Source organism: Camellia sinensis, chromosome 2, assembly GCF_055761805.1.
Source record: "Camellia sinensis isolate YWXY chromosome 2, ASM5576180v1, whole genome shotgun sequence".
Classification (NCBI taxonomy): domain Eukaryota; kingdom Viridiplantae; phylum Streptophyta; class Magnoliopsida; order Ericales; family Theaceae; genus Camellia; species Camellia sinensis.
The window spans coordinates 107,291,081-107,309,519 of record NC_138962.1 but is presented as its reverse complement, the minus strand read 5'-3'; the positions used below and the strand labels follow the sequence as shown (position 1 = coordinate 107,309,519).

The window sequence follows — 18,439 nt, the reverse complement described above, 5'->3', positions numbered from 1 at the left end:
AGTATTTAATTGTTGTATTAACCAAAATAACGGCAAGTCACAATGCAAAAATGGATTGTTCGTTGGACCTATAAAATTCTGAATAAACTATCAATAGATCCTAATAGTTAGATCTAATCCCCATCAAATCTTATTGAAAACAGTTCCTAATAAAATAGACGCTAAAAATAATTTTTTTGTAACTTTTTGCATGTCGCTAAAAATTGACAATTAGTGACATTATTTGTCACGATTTTTATAAATTGTCACTAAAACTTCAATTAGTGACGTTTTTCTATGATAAATTTTTTAAACTCACTGTAAGTTGAAAATTAGTGACACTTTTTTGTGACGATTTTTTTAAACCGTTGATAAAACTTCTAATTAGTGACATTTTTTGTAACAAAATTTTCAAACTATCAATGAAAATTAACAATTAGTGACGCTTTTAATAGTATTTGATGAAAAACGCCATTAATTATCATATAACCTATTTAACAATAAATCCACTTATTAGGACTTATACGAAAATCCCCATAAAATTCTCAAACTGATGAAAAATTATAAACCTTTTATCTTTCAGGCAAATTTCTAACATAGTAAGATTATGGGTTAATTACATTTTTAGTTCCCAAAATATGACTAAATTGGAACAGTTTTTATACATTGGGGAAACGATTGACACAATTTAAACATTGAGGACCAAATTGAAACACTTTCATACATTAGGGACCAAATTGACACAACTTAAATATTGAGGACCAAAATGACACAACACTCATACTTTGGAAACCAAAAATGTAATTAAGCCTAAGATTATGGTAGGGCCCAAATCTTGGCAACTTTACCAGAAACCAAAAAAATAAAAATAATAATAATAATAAATAAATAAATAAAAAGGTGGATGGGTAAAATTTAGGAGGGCAACACTATTGCCAAGGAAAAAATTATGTTGAATTGACAAAACTGCCATCCAAGTCAATTCTCCTGTTAGGGAAGTCAACGATGACTGAGAAGAATGAAAAGAGAAAATTTGATAATAGCCACCCCAAGCAAGTAAAGACTCGTTATCCAGATAATTAGATTGCCTGCAATTGCTGTTGACTAAATAAATGGAGAAACCCAGTTTCAGGCAATGCAACTAGTTCAATCAGCTCATCATGGCTTTCGTGTGGATTTCCGGACTCCACGAGCGATACAGAAATCTGTGAATTTAGCAAGAAGCAAAAACTAAAAACTACTATTCTTTACCATAGATCCTTTGTTTCTCTTACAAATTTACTTGAGATTGCAAAGAAAAAAGATGTTATTTTTAAAAGGAAGAAATTGGAAAAATGGTAGAATGTTACATGGTAAACCAACTAATTTGAAGAAACACAAAAGGACTTCCGGCTTCCTTAAATCAACTTTACCTGCATACATCTAAGAATAACTTCTGGAATGCAACACCTTCGACAAAGGCCCCGCACAATGTATGTAGCTGGGCCTTCCAGTGTTATCTTTGCTTGAATACCAGGCATCTAATCGTGAGATCTCCATTGTTATACCAGCTTGAAATCGAACAAGCTCTCCTGCATTCATATATTATATAACCTAGAAGAAAGTCAATGTTGTTTTAAACAATATACAACCTATAACTAGTGGCTCACAGGTTGTCCATTGTGTTTACATCTCCATTTACTAAATACCATGTAGCACAAGACATATGATGTCAAACAGCTCCAAGTAATTCCTGTTGGATGCCTTGTATTAGACTTTAACCAATCCGACATATAGAACCAAATCGTATTTCAGCAAATTTAGACAAGGACCTGAATGTATTGGCCAATTTGTGACAGAAGAGCCAACAATCCAACTGCCAATATCCTTTTTTCAAGCAACGTGCAGAAAGGGCCAAGAAACTTTTGTAGACTTTCAAATTATCCCATCAACCTTTGTATTTTAGTTGTAAATTCTATTCAACACAAACATGGCATGATTTTTTTGGAAACAAAAAAGTATTTAATTAAAGCCACAAGCTTGCAACTCTGTATACATGTTCATATATACATATAACAAGCTTCTATTTTTTCAAGGTGTATTTGGATGTCCCCTCAAATTTGATTAGTTCTATTGCACATCATGTGGAATCTGAAGTAAAAGTTGATCACCTAAAAAATTGAGCCATCAAGTAAAATAGGAGTCTTCAACCAATTCCAGTTATCAGATTTAGGTTCCAAAGTAATGCAGTTACAACCAGTCCTTACCTTTAAAGCCAGCAGCAATCACTGTAGCAAGAATACCACCATCATTAAGTTCATGTGGACCAAGTCCATCACCGTCTGTTGCCAAGCAGCGAAGAACAACCTCAATGCAGTAATTGTCTGTTGATGAGATAGAGACGCTCACCTTGCCATCAAGTAAAAATGTCAGAGACAAAAGATGTGTGTGTATATATATATATATATATAGAGAGAGAGAGAGACCTAACTTAAAAAGCATATGTGATGAAAACTAGTTTTTTTTTTTTTTTTTTTTTTTTTTTTGAACTGGATGAAAACTAGTTTGGAAGAAGCAAATTTTACATATTACATAATTATATCCTACACCTCATCAAAATATGTAGATTATACAGGACTTAAATATCAAGTGATTCATAAACAAATCAACTGATATGTAATGGTATTGTTTCAGGAACTAAAAGGTTTAATTTGAGTTGCGGTCAAAAGTTTTTAAAGGCGAATGCATAACTCGAGGATTTTTTTTTATTTTTTATTGGCACCGGGTGTCCAGATCACAGTCTGACTAATTCACAATGGTGCACAAGCCCTCGGCAAGGAGCTTTCCGCAAGTGGACCACGGTTAATTCCAGGGTTTTCCCCCAATCTAATAGCTCCAAGAAATTGTTAGCACCTCAGAGGTTTCGATCCCTGAACCTTGGAGGGAGCACAGCCCCAAGACCCAAGGCCTTGCCTCCAGGCCAACCCCTTGGGGTTTAATTCGAGGGGAGGCGTAAGCCTTAATGCGTTGAGGCATAAGCATTCAAAATTTATATTTTAATATTTAGTTATTAAATCAAATATTTTAAATTACTAGATAAATAAATAAAAAATTACTAAAATATAAAAGTGTAAATATTTTTCTCCTTAGATTAAACATTACACTGTAGAGAAGGAAACCTGCCTTCATTAAAAGTGAAATCATTAGCTTTAGTGATTGAACTTCTCACTTGAACATTAACTGTGTTTTTTCTTGATTGATCATTTCCTCTTATAGAATATAGTTGCAAAAATGGTTCTTTTTATTTTTTGCTTTTTTTATGTTTGTTTCATCTACTAGACTAAGTTTAACAAGAGCCTAGGGGAACTTCTTCATATGCCCTCATATGCTTCTGCGCAAAAAATGTACAAGGCTTGACTATGATGCCAACCCCTTGGGAAACATAGTCTAAAAATTAAAGCCTTGATATGTTTTACCTTAGCCTTGAGGCGAGATGAACATTAGGGCGAGCCTCAGTAAAACCTTTTAATACTTTGGTTGTGGTATGAAACCCAAGAAGTAAGGATACAGACAACACAGCAAGTTCCAAATACAATCACAGTTGAGTCATGGCTAATTATCTATTTAATATGAAATTAAAAACAAATTATTGATTTTTTTTACATAGCAAAATTTCTATTTACTATATGAAATAATAACAAATACTTCATGTTCTACATATACATGTTGAAAAGAGTTAGGAAGAGAACTTAATGTTTTGCTTTTAGAAGTCACAATTGAAGAACAATTTTGAAGTTGTAAAAGTTCAAGGTTCTAAATATTAAAAAACCCAAACGATCGATAAATATTTAAATCCATACTACTAATTGTTCTTTGAACTTTTCAAAAAACCACATGTTCATACTTTATACATCATATTCTATGAAGCACGGACACTTCATTTGACGTAACATATCAGTGTCCAACACGTCTAGGACACAAATATGTTCGGAGACACGGCATATATGTGTTGGACACACCCTCTCTTGTGTCCCATTTTTTTCACTTTTTTTGGGTGTTGGACAACCTCTGACATTCTCTATAGCGACCCCAGTCTTTTCCTTTTGATTGTTGTATCCGGACTTATGTTCTGTAGATCCCGTTGTTATCAAATTGTAGTTATCGTCCTTTAATTTCTTATTTTTGAGTTCTAGGATGCGTTGGGCAGGTTGGTTGGGAAACCAAGTGTTGCTGTCCAGATTTTTGGACCTTCGCTTGAGCGAGGAGTTGGTCGCTCGAGCGAGCTGTTGTTTTTGGTCCTTCGCTCGAGCCAGGGTTTGGTCGCTCGAGCGAGAGACTGCGTCTGGGCTTTAGACCTGGGAGTTGTGTTTCTTGGCTCGAGCGAGCTTTTCTTCGCTCGAGCGAGAGAGGTGTATGTTTTCGAGTTCTTCAATCGAGCGAGCATTTCGTCGCTCGAGCGAGCTTCTGGGTTACAGACCTGAAGCATCGAGTTTTTGGCTCGAGCGAGCTTTTCTTCGCTCGAGCGAGGGTTTCTTGTGTCTGGTCGCTCGAGCGACCAAGTCTTCGCTCGAGCGAGCCTGTCGGGTTTAAATATGCAGCAGCGGTTTTTAAAACGTTTTTTCACATTCTTTTGATCCTAAAACCCTAGTTCCGAGTTCTCTCTCCCTCTACTCACCTTCTCTATTAGGTTTCATCACCTTTTAGGGTGTTTCTACCCTAGTTGCTTTATTAAAAAGATAGAGCGAGTCGAGAGCTTCGTTTTAATCTGAGAGTTTGTGGATTTGGAGCACTTTGGTTTTTGGATCATCATCTCCGTCTTCTCCATTCGGGTTATTTTCTTCGAGGTAGGGATTTCCTACTCCATATTATAAGTTTTGGTCTAAGTTTTGGTACTTTGATATGTCGGGGGTTATTTGGTAATTTTGGAAAACCCTAATTGTTTTAATAAATTAATTTGTATAATTAATTTAAGGAAAATTGGGGAAATTAGTTGAATTCATGGAATTGAGGAATTTCTTGATTTAATGGTGTAGTTGGTTAGTTTAATTACCCACCTATGAAAATGTTGAAATTGTATTAGTTAATACATTTATTTCCTGTTTAGAAATAACTGTTTTAGGCTATCGGTGGAGGATAGTCGTGATTGTTGTAGACATTGCATGTGGATTAGGGAAAACTGAAACTAATCACATTGGTTAAGTCATTGATTTTGACTGTTGAATTAATATAGAAAATGCGTGTATTGATTGTGTGTTGTATATGACAAGTGTTTGATTCATTGCATATGCATTTTGTTTGGGAGGAGAGAGGGGATGTACTCCACGGTTTAGGGGAAGATAGGGGATGGACCTCTAAACCGGATATTGTTTGGGAGGAGATAGGGGATGGACTCCATTAGCATCACTATTATGTGTGCTTATTGATTTATGGAAGTGTTTTTACATGTTGTTGATACAGCACTAAAATGTGTATCAAATGAGACGTATGGAAGTGTTTTGATATGAGACTTAGTCTCATTTGTTTTGTTGATATTGGAAATAATGTTAATGTGATATGTAGTTCACCGTTATAGTTTGGCCAGGTTCTGAGCCATATTGATAAAAATGGAAAGTGGAATAAATAATGGAAAGTGAAACTGATATTGTGTTTCAACCATCTATTGAACGCTATTGCTTTATTCAATGCTTATGTTTGGTTTAGTATATTTCTACTGAGCTGTGGCTCACCCTATGCGGGAACATTATTTTCAGGTCCAGGTGATATGCTACCTCCAAGGACTTAGCTTGGAAGGATTTGGACATTGAAGACTTGTCTTTAGTTATTTGTTTTTATTTGAGATTACATGTAAACATTCAAGCCAAGGGATAAATTTGTAATTGAGTTAGTACTCATTCTTTTGTGTCCAAGTGTTGGCTTGGAAAGATGTAAGCCTTTAGGGCATTTACTTTTGATGTTACATGTGATGTCTTTCAATAAAAGTACTCTGATGGATAATTTAATGATTTGTTTTATTTTATTAATGCATGTTAATGTTATATATTATGGGTTTATTTTGAGGGCGTTACAACTTGGTATCAGAGCGTACCGGGTTCGAATACTTCGGGTACGTGGGAAGTGATTAGTATCACAATGGGTTCGTCTCGCTTGATGGAGACTTAGTGTACTGTTATATGCTTAAATGATAACATGCTTATGTGACTGTGGGTATGGAATGTAATTTCTAAGATATTGATTGGAACCTTGAGTTTCTAGTAGTCTTGTTGGAAAGGCACTTGATCAATGCTGCTTCCAACCGGAACTATAGTAACGCCTCGGGACTGTCATTATCCAGGAATGAAATTCGTAGGTGCTTATGTGATTATGTGCTTACGTGGAATGAATTATTGTTGTCCAATGCATTAGGACGCAAGTGTTATAGTTTTGGCACACTTATTAATGTGCTAACGTCTCTGTTACCTTTATTAGGATGTCAGGACGAGGACGTGGTATGCGTGGTAGGCGTGGTGGGCAGGAGATGCCTATACCGGATGAGATTCTGGCAGTACAGGAGAGAGTTGGCCAGGCCAATGTGGCCGAGCCGGTAGGCCAGCAGGCTATGGGCGCTTTGGCTCGAGAGATAGCAGGGGCATTCAGGGAGTCAGTTGGCATTCTTAGGGCTGAGAATCAAGCCCAGGTTGTTGTTGCAAATGCAGGACCTTCTTTTCTGAAGAGGGAGTTCTTCCGGTCTAACCCGGACGAATTTGTGGGTGACCCAAAAGAGCCACTTAAGGCAGATGAATGGCTCGAACAGACAACGAAGACGTTTGAGATGCTTGGCATTGAAGACGAGGGGTTGAAAGTGACCTTGGCATCTGTCCAGCTGAAGGGGGATGTGGGTCAGTGGTGGAAGTTCACCAAGGGTCGTATAGGAGGTACATGGGAGGCTTTTGTGAATGCTTTCCAGGAGGTTCTTATCTCTAGCAGTCAGGGAGAAGCTGAGAGACCAGTTCTGCCAGCTTAAGCAGTTGAGTTCTTCAGTGGCCGAGTTTGAGGCTGCATTTACCAGCTTGTCTAGGTTTGCACCTGAGTTGGTGGCGTCTGAGGAATGCCGTTCTATCGAGTTTGAGAAAAAGTTGAGGCGTGGCCTCAAGCTGAGAGTTGGAGGAACTATGATTCGGGATTATGGGCGTATGGTTGATGCTGCAGCCCATATGGAGATCATGATGCAGGAGGAGGAGGAGGAAGGGCAGAAAGGCTCCAAGAGGAGTCAGGATGGCCAGAGTGATGGCAAGAGACAGAGAGGTTTCACTCCTTAACAGTCTCAGAGTAGCTTTTCTAGATCGACGTTTCCAGTGCCGAGTGCAGATTCTGGGAAAGGCAGCCAGGGAGACATTACCTGTTTCAAGTGTGGTCAGCTGGGCCACAAGTCTCCAGTTTGCCCTCAGAGGGGACGAGTGCAGAGAGCAGCATCTTATTCGGCTCGATCTCAGAGCCAGAGTCAGGGTAAAGGCCAGCCGCTCTCTTGTTTTCAGTGCGGTCAGGCAGGTCACATGAAGAGGTATTGCCCGCAGTTGAGTGGCACATCTGGTGCATCTGGTTTGAGGCAGACTCAGAGTCATCAGCCAGCTCAGTCAGTTCAGGCCTTGAGGGCCAATCAGGGGGCTTCATCGGCCCAATCTGTGCAGCAGTCTTATGCTCCTAGGGGTGAGCAGGTTGATCAGAGACCATTTGGACGCGTGTATGCTGTTACCGCGCAGGATCTTGTACCGGCTCCATCGGTTGTGAGAGGTACCTTCTTGTTTTGCAATTCGGTTGCTACTGTTTTGATTGATACGGGTGCATCTCATTCCTTTGTGTCTACTGCATTTGCATTTGTTTTGGAGTTGGAGTTAGCACAGTTAGCATTTCCTATTTGTGTAGTGTCACCTCTTGGGGGTGAATTGATCTTGAAACAAGGTGTTAGGGGTTGTGATATAGAGGTTGCTGATTATAGGCTTTCGCTCCCTTTTGTAGTTATGCCCATGAAGGGCTTCGATGTTATTTTGGGTATGGACTGGTTATCGTCATACTAGGCTGTTATTGATTGCTACCGCCAGAGGGTCACACTTCGTACCTTGAGCGGGGAGTGTTTTCATTTTCTGGGGGATCGGGTTGGTAGAGTTTTGCCATCAGGGTATGATCCGCGAGGGCGGAGTGAGCTTAGTGGTCTACTTGCTAGCCTTTTAAGTAGTGAGTGTGATGAGACCCAGATTGTGTTGCCGAGAGTGGTTGGTGAGTACTCGGACGTCTTTCCCGAGGATCTCGTTAGTTTGCCACCGCATCGAGAGATTGAGTTCTCTATTGATCTAGTGCCCGGCACGGCGCCGATTTCTATGGCACCTTATCGTTTTGCCCCAGCCGAGTTAGTTGAGTTGAAGATTCAGCTCCAGGAGTTGCTAGATAATGGCTATATTCGTCCTAGTGTTTCGCCGTGGGGAGCACCGGCCCTCTTTGCTAAAAAGAAAGGAGGTGCTTTGAGACTCTGTATCGATTATCAGAAATTGAATCGGGCTACAGTTAAGAATAAGTACCCTATGCCTCGTATAGATGATCTATTCGACCAGTTGAAGGGTTCCCGTTGTTTCTCTAAGATAGACTTGAGATCGGGTTACCACCAGTTGAGAGTCAGGGAGGAGGATATTCCGAAGACAGCATGCCGTACGCGGTATGGCCATTATGAGTTTCTGGTGATGCCATTTGGGCTCACCAACGCACCGGCAGTGTTCATGGATTTGATGAACCGGATATTCCGGGAATTCTTAGATCGTTTTGTGGTCGTCTTCGTGGACGACATTCTGATTTATTCGCCTTCATAGGAGGAGCACAAGGAACACTTGAGAGTGGTGCTTGAGTTACTAAGAGCCCATAAGCTTTATGCTAAGTTTGGGAAGTGTGAGTTCTGGCTAGAAGAGGTGAAGTTCTTAGGCCATGTGGTTTCTGGGGAAGGGGTGTCTGTTGATACATCCAAAACTGAGGCAGTGCAAGATTGGGCACAGCCTAAGAGTGTGTTTGAGATCCGCAGTTTTCTGGGATTAGCTGGGTATTATCGCCGGTTTGTGAAGGATTTCTCCAGGTTAGCTTCGCCTTTGACTAGATTGACTCGGAAGGGAGTCAAATTTGTATGGAGTGAGACTTGTGAAAAGTCGTTCCAGGAGTTGAAAGTTAGACTGACCACCGCTCCAGTCTTGATTATTCCGGAGAGAGGGTTGGGTTATGCAGTCTATTGTGACGCCTCACGAGAGGGTCTGGGCTGTGTGCTGATACAAGAGGGGAAAGTGGTTGCCTATGGCTCACGTCAGTTGAAAGTACATGAGAAGAATTACCCTACGCATGATCTGGAGTTAGCAGCTGTGATATTTGCCTTGAAGATTTGGAGGCATTATCTTTATGGTGAGAGGTTCGAGGTATTCTCGGATCATAAGAGTCTGAAATATCTGTTTGCACAGAAAGACTTGACCTTGAGGCAGAGAAGGTGGATGGAGTTCATTGAGGATTATGACTTCGAGTTGCATTATCATCCGGGGAAGGCCAATGTTGTGGCCGATGCCCTTAGCAGGAAATCTATTGGTGACATAGCTAGTATAGCCATCCGAGAGTGGGAGATGTTGGGTGCACTTGAAGAGTTTGATTTGTTTCTGGGTGAATCCGTTGAGACTGCAGCCTTGTTTTCTGTTGTTGCGCAGCCTACACTTGTGACTCGAGTGTTAGAGGCTCAGAGAGGTGACCTTGAGGTAGAATCCCTCCGAGAGAAGATTTCCAGAGGGAAGGTTGGGAAGGGTTTGACGGTGTATCCCGACCTGAGTGTGAGATACCGAGACCGTCTGTTTGTACCGGAGTCTTGCCGAGAGGAAGTACTCCGAGAGTTCCATCATTCACGCCTTGCGGTGCATCCGGGAGGCACTAAGATGTATCAGGATTTGGGTCGCCAGTTTTGGTGGCGGGGTATGAAGAGAGATGTGGCAGCTTTCGTGCCCAAGTGCCTTACTTGTCAGCAAGTGAAGGCCGAGCATCAGAGGCCAGCGGGTTTGTTACAACCCTTGCCTATTGCCAAGTGGAAGTGGGAGCATGTCACTATGGTCTTCGTTGTAGGTCTTCCGAGGACTCAACAAGGTAGTGATGCTATTTGGGTGGTTGTAGACCGGTTGACTAAGTCGGCACACTTCATTCCTATGCGCGTGAGGGATTCAGTAGATCATCTTGCCAACTTGTATATTCGGGACATAGTAAGGTTGCACGAGGTCCCAGTGACGATCGTCTCAGATAGAGATCCTCGTTTTACTGTCAGGTTGTGGCAGAGTTTGCAGAGTGCCTTAGGCACTAAGTTGACCTTTAGCACGGCTTATCATCCTCAGACTGACGGGCAGTCCGAGCATACTATTCAGATCCTTGAGGATATGCTTCGGGGTTGTGTCCTTGACTTTAGTGGGTCGTGGGAGAAGCACTTGCCATTAGTGGAGTTTGCCTACAACAACAGTTTCCAGTCTAGTATCGGTATGGCACCGTTTGAGGCCTTGTATGGCCGACCGTGTAGGTCTCCAGTTTGTTGGGCCGAGGTGGGCGACGCACCTTTGTTGGGTCCGGAGTTGGTGAGGGAAACGACGGAGAAAGTTGAGCTTATCCGTAAGAGGGCTTGTTACAGCCCAGAGTCGTCAGAAATCTTATGCCGACCGTAGGAGGAGACCTTTGGTGTTTGAGGTGGGTGATCATGTCTTTCTGAAGATATCACCTAGACGGGGATTGATGAGGTTTGGGAAGAGCGGAAAGTTGTCCCCTGGGTTCATTGGTCCTTTTGAGATCCTTAAGAGGATTGGCGAGGCTGCCTATCGTTTAGCTTTGCCACCGCAATTGTCCGGAGTACATGACGTGTTTCATATGAGTATGCTTCGAAAGTATGAGCCGGATCCATCACATGTGTTGGATTGGACCGATTTAGTGGTTGACGAGGATGTCTCGTATGAGGAGAGACCGGTTCGGGTCTTGGATAGGCGGGATCAAGTTTTGCGAGGCAAGACCATCCCTTTGGTAAAGGTTCTGTGGAAACATCACGGGGTGGAGGAAGCCACTTGGGAATGTGAGTTGGAAGTCCGCGAGAAATATCCGGACATGTTTATTAATATGTAATCTTGTATTTAAATTTTTTAATATTGTTGGACATAAGAGCTTTATATATGTCTTAAGTTGTAAAACATTGAGAATGTTTTGGTTTAATGACAGTAGTTTGAAACTTGCCTCATAATGGAAGTGGAATGTAACATTTATATGTTGAATGTGTTGTATACATCATGAAATTGAATATGATATGGAAATGGGAATCACGTATATTGAAATTGTTAAAATTGGAAGGAAAATTGCATATTAATAATGCAGGTTGAAATGTATTTGAGATGCCTCTAGATAAGAGATGAAATGACCGGTATTGGGTCAAGTTGTTTATTATTGTATTGTCATATTGTTGACATTTAAGAAAAACCTGTTTTCGAAAACTTATGCTTAATTTCGGGGACGAAATTCTTTTAAGGGGGGGAGGTTATAGCGACCCCAGTCTTTTCCTTTTGATTGTTGTATCCGGACTGATGTTCCGTAGATCCCGTTGTTATCAAATTGTTGTTATCGTCCTTTAATTTCTTATTTTTGAGTTATAGGATGCGTTGGGCAGGTTGATTGGGTTGGAAACCAAGTGTTGCTGTCCAGATTTTTGGACCTTCGCTCGAGCGAGGAGTTGGTCGCTCGAGCGAGCTGTTATTTTTGGTCCTTCACTCGAGCCAGGGTTTGGTCGCTCGAGCGAGAGACTGCGTCTGGGCTTTAGACCTGAGAGTTGTGTTTCTTGGCTCGAGCGAGCTTTCCTTCGCTTGAGCGAGAGAGGTGTATGTTTTCGAGTTCTTCTATCGAGCGAGCATTTCGTCGCTCGAGCGAGCTTCTGGGTTGTAGACCTAAAGCATCGAGTTTTTGGCTCCAGCGAACTTTTCTTCGCTCGAGCAAGGGTTTCTCGTGTCTGATCGCTCGAGCGACCAAGTCTTCGCTCGAGCGAGCCTGTCGGGTTTAAATACGCAGCAGCGGTTTTTAAAACGTTTTTTCACATTCTTTTGATCCTAAAACCCTAGTTCCGAGTTCTCTCTCCCTCTACTCACCTTCTCTATTAGGTTTCATCACCTTTTAGGGTGTTTCTACCCTAGTTGCTTTATTAAAAAGATAGAGTGAGTCGAGAGCTTCGTTTTAATCTGAGAGTTTGTGGATTTGGAGCACTTTGGTTTTTGGATCATCATCTCCGTCTTCTCCATTCGGGTTATTTTCTTCGAGGTAGGGATTTCCTACTCCATATTATAAGTTTTGGTCTAAGTTTTGGTACTTTGATATGTTGGGGGTTATTTGGTAATTTTGGAAAACCCTAATTGTTTTAATAAATTAATTTGTATAATTAATTTAAGGAAAATTGGGGAAATTAGTTGAATTCATGGAATTGAGGAATTTCTTGATTTAATGGTGTAGTTGGTTAGTTTAATTACCCACCTATGAAAATGTTGAAATTGTATTAGTTAATACATTTATTTCCTGTTTAGAAATAACTATTTTGGGCTATCGGTGGAGGATAGTCGTGATTGTTGTAGACATTGCATGTGGATTAGGGAAAACTGAAAGTAATCACATTGGTTAAGTCATTGATTTTGACTGTTGAATTAATACAGAAAATACGTGTATTGATTGTGTGTTGTATATGACAAGTGTTTGATTCATTGCATATACATTTTGTTTGGGAGGAGAGAGGGGATGTACTCCACGGTTTAGGGGAAGATAGGGGATGGACCTCTAAACCGGATATTGTTTGGGAGGAGATAGGGGATGGACTCCATTAGCATCACTATTATGTATGCTTATTGATTTATGGAAGTGTTTTTACATGTTGTTGATACAGCACTAAAATGTGTATCAAATGAGAAGTATGGAAGTGTTTTGATATGAGCCTTAGTCTCATTTGTTTTGTTGATATTGGAAATAATGTTAATGTGATATGTAGTTCACCGTTATAGTTTGGCCAGGTTCTGAGCCATATTGATAAAAATGGAAAGTGGAATAAATAATGGAAAGTGAAACTGATATTGTGTTTCAACCATCTATTGAATGCTATTGCTTTATTCAATGCTTATGTTTGGTTTAGTATATTTCTACTGGGCTGTGGCTCACCCTATACGGGAACATCATTTTCAGGTCTAGGTGATATGCTACCTCCAAGGACTTAGCTTGGAAGGATTTGGACTTTGAAGACTTGTCTTTAGTTATTTGTTTTTATTTGAGATTACATGTAAACATTCAAGCCAAGGGCTAAATTTGTAATTGAGTTAGTACTCATTCTTTTGTGTCCAAGTGTTGGCTTGGAAAGATGTAAGCCCTTAGGACATTTACTTTTGATGTTACATGTGATGTCTTTCAATAAAAGTACTCTGATGGATAATTTAATGATTTGTTTTATTTTATTAATGCATGTTAATGTTATATATTATGGGTTTATTTTGAGCGCGTTACATTCTCCGGACATGCGTGTCCCTTTTTGGAACAATCCTTGGACACGATGATGGCCTCAAAAAAAAAAAATCACTGATTTTGTTCATGCAGTCTGCAGGAACCCTAGATCTACGATTCAAAGAAAAAGTAGAACAAATCATGCCAGCATAACTACAATTAATGTTATAAAAAAAAAAAGGCAAAAGGAAAAGAAACGTACTTACCTAAGTTCAGCTTAGTCTTCTTCAACAAATCTTTACTTTTTTATTAGGGTTTGTAACCTTTACATCTCACCAAATGGGCTAGGCTGTAATACTCTCTTTTTTGTTGGTATGTTGTACACCTGTTATGGGATTTGTTGGGTGTTTTATTCTACATTTCCATCGATCCAATTCATTATGCAAGGCTATGTATTTGGATCTTAGTTGCACGAAGCAGGGGTGGGGGGGAGAGAGCATATAGAAGTTTTTAAGGTTGGGAATGCCTATGGAAGCGTGTATATATTTCATATATTAAATGTATAAAAATATTCTAACAATTAATTTTCTACGTAAACATAAAATATGTATTAAAATATGAATAAGAATTTGTGATTGATGCCAATTCCAAATTGTTTTTTTCAAGTATGAATACACATATTATATAAATAGAAAGTACTATCATTAGTTTAAGTTGTTATTCTTTTGTTTCTTTAATATTTGTATGTTTTTCATTTCTATCTCAGTTGAGAGCTTGTTTCTTCCTTAACGGAAGGGAGTTTCTTAAAATTTTCTTACTTGGGAGCACAGAAACACGTTTCTCAACAAGAAGCGCCACCTCAGTAGAAGTTTTTTGCTACTAAAATTTGGATATCATCAAGCCCATCCTTTCAAAGAAAGATACGTGGAAAAGAAATATTGCAATCAAAAAAATAAATAAATAAACTAGTTTATTATTAGATAAAAACATGTCCAATAAAAAAGAAAAAAGCATAAAACTCAATATTAATTTAGTATTTTTGAAATTCATGAATATTGTAATATATGTGGCATATAAAATATATAAAAATGCCTTTTCACGCTTCCATAGACATGTCGTGTCTTGCTTTTTTGAAAATCGTTGTGTTGGCAAATCCGAATCATGTTGTATATTTGTCACGTGTCAAGTGTCTGTGTAATAGATGGACCTAATCATGGATAAAGTAGCAGTGACCTTTGGAAAAAAGGGCACCTTAATACATTACCAGACCATCCCACTTAAAATAATGCAATCAAATTTGGCATATAGATCCTTAAGGCACAATGAAGCACAAAAGTGTAAAGCTATCCTCAAATTACCAAAACTAATATACCATTTCATTTGGCTCCTATCCCTCTGAATCATATGACAGGACAAAAGGAAGCAACATACCATGAGCTGGCGATTTAAGTCAACTTCCTTGCTTACTGAAGAATACAGGGCACTCATTAGTGTTGCACACAATGTGGCATCCGGGCACATACATTCACCAGAAGGTAGACAAAGCATTGCAATGGCATGCAATTCTAGGAACAAAGGTTCTACTGATTCATAAACACGATCTTCAGTGGGAACCAACCATGGATTTTCTTTTCCTAAAAAATAAAATATATCAATTAATTCAAACCTGAAAGCTCAGAAGTGGAAGAACATAAAATGATGTGACCAAGACAACGATCCGTAATAAAAACTACACAAATAAACATCGTGGCTAATCCAATGATCTCTACATGCAATGTTTGTAGCATATAGTTAAATCAACTCACTCAAGAGCAGTGAAAATGATGAATTTAGTGTTTCCTTAGCTGCTGCAATCGCTCTTTACTTTTCCTCGACTGACAATTCAAGGGGAGAAACTTCCACATTCTCTAACTCAACTTTCAGCCAGTTGCGATAAGTTGCATCACAAGAGTAGTATTCGCTCTAATTTAATGAAACATTGTACAAACTTGCAGTCTTAGAAGTGATAATGTATCGAGGCCAAAAAAAAGCATAAACAACATTGAGTGCAATGAACAAAAACAGATCTAAATAAACCATACCCAGTCCTGGAACTCTCTTAGGTTCTCAGAAACATCATGATCCTCAGTAGAAAGAAGAGCTTCAGTTGGCTATTTCAAAGGCTCAGCAAGAAAACTTAGCAATGTGTGGGCACCTATGGGCATTGCAGGCACCCTCCACATGGAAATAAGAGCAAACTCCCTGAACAGTATGTTGCTACAATAAAAATGAAAGATCAGTTATAGCAAGCCAACAAGATGAGAACAAGAAAATAGGTAGGTAAGAAAAATAGTAAAGTAATTAGTCAAGCATGTATAAGAATAATGCAAGAAGAGACCACAGTAGCAGACAATGGGAGAAACTAGACAAATTCAAACCACAAATAGATGGTAGAGCTTAATCAAAGGAACAAGAAAAACATGTTCAAAACCTGGGTTACCAGAAAACGCTAATACCCTAACAAATTACGTATTGGTATGCACGTTCCAAAACATGGTACACTTCCGTTCCAAAATGACAAAATTTAGTGATCCAAAGCGATTCCAAAAGTTTTTTTCAATATATGTCCTTAAATGTTACCTTAGGAGGAAAAATATCAAATATAATGAACTAAAATCTAAGGTGAGTTAAGTTTTGACAAGACAAAAACATCAACAAAAAAAAATGGGTCATAATGCTAATAGAAAATATTACATTTATTGGATGTCTAATAGTTTTAAAAAAAGTATTTTAGAAGTACCTTAAATTTTAAAGTACAATATATGCAAGTCTCCCCCTATCGTACCACATTTTAGAGCATGTGGCGTACCACGTGCCCGTTCTCGTTCCCGTTCCACGTACCGGAACGATCCATGTCCCAGGTAACATAGTTCAGAACCCAGAAGCACTAGCATTAAAGACAATATCACAAATGTAATTGCTTCCAATTTTAAATCATGTAAAGAACAAAAATAAAAATAAAAATCACTAAGCTCTCATCATTCACTGAAAAATGGCATTTTTAACATGATTTGTGGCCATGTATACAAGTATCGAATGTCAGTACTAGAACCAAATGTATGATATGGAAAACCCCACAATTCAAGACACGGGGAAAATGACTCATATTTGTATTCATCTAAGTTCCATTATCCTTGTACTAAATACACTCCTGTAACTTGGTAAACATCAGATGGGTAAAGGAATTTATAACTAGGAGAGGCCAAAGCCAGTTAGCTGGTGTTGGTTCGACCTATTGAAAGTATCAGGAGAAAGTCAAATTTAAGCATAACTATATGGGTGAGAAGGAAATTACCTAGTGTTGATTTCTCCAATATGGGGAACAGATCAAACTAGGAACAAACCTCACATTTGGCGTAGGTACAAACAAAACTTTTTGTAATTTTTCAACAAAGTGACTATCCTCATGCCCAAACCTTCATACTCACACTTGATAACCCACATTTATCCATAATTTGGTAGAGCCATTCACATTGATTATGTCAGTGCAATCTATGAAGCATCGACGCTTCAAAACGAGTGTCGTAGCCGTATTGGACCCGCAGGCATTGCGGGGACACGTATAGGACACGCCACATGTCGTGTCCCCTTATTTAATTAATTCATTTTTAGGGGACACGTGGGACCACTTCGGGGACACATATAGGACACACAGCGTGTCCCCTTATTTATTTTCAAAAGAAGTGCTTTTGGTGAATGTTGGACGTTTACAGTGTTTTAAAAGGCTCTAGGCGCACCGAGGCGATACGGTCTACTATAGCCAAAGCGCGAGGCGTGAGGCGAAGCGCGTGCCTCACCAAAGCGAAGCTCAAGTAGTAGAAGAAAAGCAAAATTATAAAATAGGCAAATTTTTCAACATAACATATATATATATATATATGTAATATTTAAAAAATCATAACCATTTTCGATAATTTCTAAACATAACATTCAATCTTCTAAAAATTAGAAATATAATATAAAAGATATAAAGTATAACATTCAATCTTTTATCACTTTTTGCTCTCTTTTGACTACATTTGGTCATTTTATATTGAATAGTTTTGAATCCCTGTGGGTATGTCCACAAAAAAAGCACTTAATCAACAATTGGAGTAGAAAAATAGATAAAGCCCATGAAGCCCATGCCTTGCGCCTCAAAAAAAGCCCTCACCCCAGCGCCTAAGCTGCGCCTCGCGTGTTGCGCCTCGCCTCGATCTGTTCGAAGCGCAAGGTTGCACCTCATTGCGCCTTAGGCGCGCGCCTTTTAAAACACTGGACGTTTATTCTTTTTTTCTTAGATTTAAATAATTAATAGATCATCTATAAAAGAAAAAAAAAAAAGACATAAATGATAAGTGTAAATTAAATTTTTTTTTTTCAAAGAATTAGTGTTAGATTTTGTTAATTTTGATTGTTTGTAAATGTAATATTAATCTACATAGCAAACAAAAATATATGAAAAAATATTTTATCGTTGTGTTACCACCGTGTCCGTGTTGCATTTTTTGAGATCACCGTACCCCGTGTCCATGTTCATGCTTCTTAGAGTGCAAGTAAGCATATAAACAAAAATAAATGATAGGGATCATTCTGAAGTATTTACAATTCATTTAAAGCTTCAATAATTACTTGAGTACATGGGCTTATGGACCACTTGTTTCCAAGTTGAATCTGGAGGTATGCAGAAAAGCCTCTTTTTGAGCATGGTGTTTTATTTTTGAACTCAACTTCCAGTTGCAGCCAACAAAGCACCCATAGGAGGGGGAAAAAAATAAGAATTCCACTCTAATGGACGCATCCTCTGAAGACTCAACAACGCCTAGGCTGCTTCAAGTGACAGGACAGGAAAGGAAAGGAAAATCATTTTCTTTTACTGTCATGTACACGTGTTCAATTGTTACAAGAAAATGTAGGTTCCACCATAACTATTTTCTTTAAGGAACTAGTTTTCCTCAAATCCTTTCCTATAAAAAGTACAAGATTCAGC

At 39.0% G+C, this 18,439-nt stretch overlaps 1 pseudogene across 1 annotated transcript in view; it reads right to left on the bottom strand.

Moving 5' to 3' along the window:
- Nucleotides 1-530: 530 nt before the first annotated feature.
- Nucleotides 531-18,439, bottom strand: part of LOC145789052 (nuclear pore complex protein NUP107-like) — a 58,947-nt pseudogene continuing 41,038 nt past the window's right edge. The window contains exons 18-23 of the transcript XR_014361476.1: nucleotides 15,513-15,687; nucleotides 15,237-15,393; nucleotides 14,863-15,065; nucleotides 2,226-2,367; nucleotides 1,392-1,550; nucleotides 531-1,184 (exon numbers count right to left, since the gene is read on the bottom strand). The product of XR_014361476.1 is annotated as a nuclear pore complex protein NUP107-like (transcript). The remainder of the gene's footprint in view (nucleotides 1,185-1,391; nucleotides 1,551-2,225; nucleotides 2,368-14,862; nucleotides 15,066-15,236; nucleotides 15,394-15,512; nucleotides 15,688-18,439) is intronic.